At 44.1% G+C, this 6454-nt stretch overlaps 1 protein-coding gene across 1 annotated transcript in view; it reads left to right on the top strand.

Annotated features, from left to right (window-relative positions):
- Positions 1-6454, top strand: part of MSH6 (mutS homolog 6) — a 37974-nt gene that overhangs the window by 29049 nt on the left and 2471 nt on the right. The window lies entirely within an intron of this gene.

Here is a 6454-nt window from a genome sequence, read left to right as displayed (position 1 = left end):
CTGCCTCTAATGAACCCATGTTGGTTGCCCTTAAGCATGATCTCCCCTGCTGGCCCCTTGTGGGGATGTGCCAGAATAATTCTCTCAAAAACCTTACCCAGGATCGAGGTAAGACTAACTGGCCTATCGTTCCTCGGGTCCTCCTTCCTCCCTTTTTTGAAGATGGGAACAACATTGGCCCTCTTCCAGTCCTCTAGCACCACACCAGAGCACCTTGAGTGCTCATAAAGCTGTGCCAGGGGTCCCGCAATGACCTCAGCTAATTCCCTCAGCACTCTGGGGTGGATATCGTCCGGACCAGCTGATTTAAATACATCCAGTCCCTCCAGAAGTTCCCTGACTAGATCCTCGCTGACCCTTGGCCTAGGTGCGCCTCCCCTGGGGCCTGAGGGGGACTCAGTGTGGGGGCTGATCCAGCCCCTGCTCAGGGAAAATGGAGGCAAAGAAGTCATTAAATATAGGTTAACTTTGTCATCTGGTGTGACGACCAGATTTCCTAGCATGTCTTGCAGGGGCCCCACATTACCCGGTACCTTCTTTTTGCCCTGTGTATTTAAAAAAGGACTTCTTGTTGGCCTTGATCCGGGTAGCTAGTCCCAGTTCCATCTCTGCCTTGGCTTTCCTGACCACCCCCTGCAGCCCCAAGCAACCACAGTATAGTCCTCCCTGATAATGGCCCCTCCCTTCCATTGGGTGTGCACCTCCCTTTTAGCCAGGAGACTTTCTTGGATGCTTTTGGTGAGTCAAGGGGGCTTTTGCACCAGTCCAACCCCCTGCCTGAGCCAGGACCATCCCTATCCAAGCCACTTTGTACAAATTCATTGTCTAACCTCTTAGCAAAATTATACAGTCAACCCTGACAACACAAGATTTAACACCTTAATCTGCCATAGGTAAAACAGGGACCACAGCTGCCAATATCCTGCTTCTGTAAAGGTTGTTTAAAAAAAACACTCGAGAGATCCCAGGTGGAGGGCCATGCCCCTTGCTACAGAGGAAAGCAAAATCCCCCACGGTTCATACCAATCTAACCATGGGGTAAAATTCCTTCCTGACCCCAAATATGGCAATTGGCCTGACCCTAATTGGAGTGGCAAAACCCTCTAGCCAGGAACTTCCGGCTTCGAATCCCGGCCAAGTGTACTGGCAAACCCCAGTCAAAGTCCTCAGCTCTGGCTGCAGCCAACACCCCATGCCTCTGAGGAAAACTTTTTAAAAAACAAACAAACCCCCCCCCCCCGACATGCAGCAGCTGGGAGTGGGAGGTGGAGAGCAGACTTCCCTTGTAGCCCTGTGCGGCAGCCAGGAAAGCCCAGGAGCATGAGAAATATCTATAGGGTAGAACATAGGCATAGCTACACCTAGATCATGCCTGATCAGTGGCTGTCCAGCCTTGAACACCTCCAATGATGGAGAGTCTACAACTTTCTTAGGCAGTCTGTTCCACTGCCTCACTGTTCTGCTGGTGAAGACGTTTTTCCTGATAACCAGGGATCCTGGTTTTCTCTGATTTAAAAAAAAAAAAAATCCCCAACTTTTGGTTTAAAAAAAAGTAACTCCAAATCGAGATTTTTCCATGATTAAAATGGAACACCACAATATATGTATCCATATATTAATGGTGTTTCATTTTAATCATGGAAAAATGTCTATTTGGAGTTACTTTTTTTTAATTAAAATTGGGGATTTTTTTTTTTTTTAAATCAAAGAAAACCAGGATCCCTGCTGATAACCAGCCTAAACCTACTTTGCTGCAATTGCTAACCACTGGTCTACATCCTCCACTCTTCAGCAAGAGACAAAAGATGCTTTTCCTCTTTATGGTAGTCCCTCAGGTATTTGAAGACTGCTATCATGTTTTCTTAAGCATCTTTCTTAAGCATCTTTTCTGCAAGATTAACATAGAATCATAAAAAAATAGGAAATTGGAAAGGACCTTCAGAGGTCATCTAGTCCAATCTCCTGCTCAAAGCAGGACCCATCGCCAACTAGATTCTCCTAGCTAAGGCTTTGTCTTACCTGAGTCAAGGGTGGAGATTTCAGAACCTCTCTGGGTAACCTGTTCCAGTGCTTCACCATCCTAGTGAGAAAATTCTTCCTAACATGTAACCTAAATTTCCCTTGCTACAACTTGAGACCATTGCTGCTTGTTCTGTTATCTGCCACCAGAGAACAGCCTGGCTCCATCCTCTGTAACAACCCTTCAGGTGGACAAAGGTTGCTATTAAATCCCCCCCCTCAGTCTTCTCTTCTCTAGACTAAACAAGCCCAGTTCCCTCAGCCTCTCCTCATGTCATATGCCCCGGCCACCTCACCATTTTCATTGCCCTCTGCTGAATTCTCTCCAGTGTGTCCACATCCTTTCTGTAGTGGGGGACCCAAAACTGAACACAGTACTCCAGATGTGGCCTCACCAGGGCTGAATAGAGGGAAAGAATCGCTTCTCTTGATCTGCTGGCAAAAAACCTACTAATTCATCCCAGTATGCTGTTAGCCTTTTTTGCAACAAGGGCACACTATCCAGGCTGTTGTCCACTGTACTTTCCAGGTTGTTTTTTGCAGAGCTGCTGCTTAGCCAGTCAGTTCCCAGCTTGTACTGGTACATAGGATTGTTCCATCTTAAGTGCAGGACTTTGCAGTTCTCCTTACTATATCTCTTTTGGCCTAATCCTCTATTTTGAGGTCACTGAATCCTAGCCCTACCGTCCAGTGTATCTACTACTCCCCTGACCTTGGTGTTATCTGCAAACTTGCTGAAGGTGCACTCCATCCCATCTTCGAGATCATTAATGAAAATATTGAACAAAACCAGACTTAGGACTGACCTCTGGGGCATTCCACTTGGTACCAGCTGCCAACTAGACATCATGCCATTGATTACTACCCTGTGAGCCTGATGATCCATCCTGAGTTTTCTGTCCAAACAGGCCCAACTCTTTCAGCCTGTTTGACTTGCTTTCCAGCACTGAGTAGGTGGTTGAAGTACTTGAGAAGAGTTGGACAATTTGCTGTTTTTCTCCACTAGCTTCGACACTTGTGTGTACTTCACCACTGGGCTGAACACAAGGCCTGAAGCACTATGTAGAACTGGTCACCTCCTCTGTGTTACTCCCCTGCATCTTTCTGTCCTGCTGCCTTCAAGGCAGAAGCAGGACTGCAGTTACTGGTCTGCCATGTTTTTGGCAGAAGATGGATCACTTCTGGTGAGCTTTGAAACTGGAGACTGCATTGCTTGCAGATAGGTACAAGGTTTTTTGGATATGGTACAGCTTATTGTAGTTCCACATGAGGCTGCTAAGAATAAACATGTTTTTCCAAGTATTGTGGAACAGATGTCCACCTGCTCGTTAGACTGTTATGATGATCAGGGTCTGTTCTAGGGAGGCCTTTTGTATCTTCATAGTATCTAGAGTAAAGCCAATTCTGCTAAGGACCAAATAGCTTCAAACTTAAAAAGGTCTCCCTAGGCTGAGTCGGGTATGCTTATAGGATGAACAAAAGGACAAAGGCTTGAGAGAGAATTGTTCTGGATTTCTTGTGGTGTTTTTGTCTCCCATTTAAGGAAGAAGATGAAGAAAGTGGGGATGTTTATTGCCCAGAAGAAATCTAAGGAATTGGTTGTAGGGAATAAGACAGAATGGGACATAGAAGGACTTACTGCTTCTGTTACTAGATAGCAGTGGTCTCATACCATAGATAAGGCCAGGGACTGCCTAGGTGGAGAGGAAATAGTCGTTGAGCTTGAGTCAGTAGATGCACAAGGCACATAATGGCTTGTGTGGGAAGGAGCAGTGGTTGCATGTTTTGCCCAGTTTTTCAGTTCTCCTTCACACTCCTGTGTCTGTAGTCATGGTGATCTGGCTGCTACCACACTGGTTGAGATACTGGTAGAGGAGCCCTATTAGTGTGCAAAGGGGTGAAAACGGATGAAGTCATGTAGCAAAGCAGATACAAATGCCTGACAAAACATACTTTTTTCTTTAAACACATTAAAACATTCTGCTGCTGGTGTTGCTTGGGATTATCAGCGACTCCTCAAGCCATCTGAAACTTCAGCTTGCTGTCTTGAACAGTTGCTGTTAGGAAAGAACACTTTACCAAAGTGGGGAAACTGCACACTTCCGTTTCTTGTAGAAAGATGGGATCTGGAAGCCAAACTTGCTTTTGAGGGTTCTAATGTCTAGTGCCTGGAGATGGAAACTTGCTTATTTGTGTCTTCAGAAGCAAGCTTTACCCAGCAGTTCTTTCTGGTTTGGAGAGAGAAGAATCAGCTCTGGATATGTCCAGTCAATTAGTCACTTTCTGGGATGAGACTGCAAAGTGTATAAGGCTCTTTCCAGGTGCTAAGGCTTGGAGGTACAGAAACAATTTGCATGCTCAGGAACTGGGCAGGTATGCACCAGGTTGTTTGACAGGCCTGCATGTTAAATCCCTGCTCTGTCGATTTACTTTGTTCTGTTTTTTATAGTGTAGCTGTTCTGGTTTTTAACTCTTCCTTTTTTTGGTCCCAGAATCTGTGGTCCTCATTTAGGAGATAGTGTGTAGAAGGTCATCTGGGGCTGTTGGAGGCATCTTGTGAGCATCTAACAATACACTGGAGTTCATGAAGACTTGTAGAAATCAAAATGGAGCACTTGTCAAGGGAGGAGTTTAGCAAACCAAGGAAGAGAAGTTTTTGGATTAACACAGGCACTGACCTTTTTGCTAATACCTCTGCTTTAGCATCTACAAAAGTGCTTAGTTTGGGCCGTACTACCTATTATCATTCCACTTATTTGTAAATCTCTACTGTTTGTAGAACAGAGGCTCCCTCTGGTGTGCATGCTACATTGCAAGACAGATTATCACATTGTAAGACCAGCCTTGTTCTATACAGAGCAAAGTATTTTTTTCTCCTATTCCTATTTCACTAACAACAGACTTTTGCTGTGTAAATGTGGTGAGTAAACACTTACAACTATATCGGGTGGGTTTTCTGTTGTCCCCACCCCCCTCTCCTTTTGGTAGTGTTGTAGCAGTGATAGATAGATGGTCCAGGGAGCATAAAATAGTAGGATTCATTTGGTAATATCTCTTACTGGAGCAACTGTATGCCCAAGAGAGATTAAATGATCTTTTTGGCTTAAAATGCCCTCCTTTGGTCATATATCCCAGGAAAAGCTTTTGCATCTGGCATCTTTCACAATTATGTCAACTTCCTTTGCAGTTATGGAATCAAATTAACTCTCCTGAGGTGGCCTTTTTGTCTTGCATTTTTTTTTTCTATTTTGTTTCTATTGGAAAATTTTTTAAATTTGTAGTAGAAAACTAAAATGGCTTTTCATCTGTATAAAGAATGTGGTCTAGACTCTATAGAGCACTGCCAGCGTGTAACCCCCACAGAGAGAGAGAGAGAGATGCGTCTTAGAATACTACGTGTACCTCTGCAGAGCTGATACTGGTTTTCATATGACCATGGGATGTAGATAATTGCATGAAAGGAGCCAGCTTTTGTAATCTGGTTCTTTTGATATTGCATTGTTTCAATTACTTCTTTGTGAGGAAGTAGTTATAGTAGTGAAGTGAAAGCAGCTCTGTGGAAGGCACTGCAAAGAAAAAAGTTAGACCTGAAATGAGGAGGAAGCTTCAGATTCTTTGGTATAATTATACACTGTCTCTCAAGAGAACTTCTTGGAACAACTTCCACCTTGTCAAAGCTTGAAAAGAACTGCTGGTTCCATACACAAATGGGATTTCCCTCCCCCCTATGTTTTGATGCCAGGACAAGTTAAGGTTCTATCAGGCTTCATTTGCTGATTTTTTTTTTAAATAACTTGCAGTTCCCTGTGTTGCATGTGTGCAAGCACTCTGTGTATGCACAGAAGTACATCTTAGCTGCTTTAAAAGGGGAGGAAGGAGATGCAGTGCTCAGAAGCACAGAACAGGCATGTGGCTATCTAACAGTTGCGGGGGCATCTCCTGTAGTGATAGAAGTGGGCTAAACTGCCCTACTTCTTATCCTGAATGAAACAGTGGTAAATTGGGGTAGTTTTAAGGATGTATCTATTGCTAGAGAATCATGCACATACAACTGTTGCACTGGTATCCTTTGATACTGATGCAGTTTCTTTGCCCCTCTTATCCTTAAGCCCATTTGCAGTTTAAATTTATACCCAGGTGAATGCTAGCAGGGTAAGCCCTTTCCTGTTGTGCAGTGGCCTTGCATTCAGTTATTTTAGGTGGTGGCTTGGATTAAGTAAGATTTGCAAAGAATTCTAAAATGTATTGAACTTTATATCACTTTGTTAAAATGTGCATTTTGGTAGAAAGAAAAGGACTTTTAAGACTAGTCCTCAGTTTTGCTGGCAGGTCTTTCAGGGGAGTCTTTGGATGTTTGAATTTGTATTAGTGGGAACTCAGAAAAGGTGCAGAATCATAGAAGAGTTGATTTCCACTCCCCCCCTCCCCCCCCCAA

Source organism: Gavialis gangeticus, unplaced genomic scaffold (assembly GCF_001723915.1).
Source record: "Gavialis gangeticus isolate Ggan-Ray unplaced genomic scaffold, GavGan_comp1, whole genome shotgun sequence".
In the NCBI taxonomy this organism is placed as follows: domain Eukaryota; kingdom Metazoa; phylum Chordata; order Crocodylia; family Gavialidae; genus Gavialis; species Gavialis gangeticus.
Note: the sequence above shows the minus strand (reverse complement) of the source record. Positions and strands in the feature narration are given on the sequence as shown.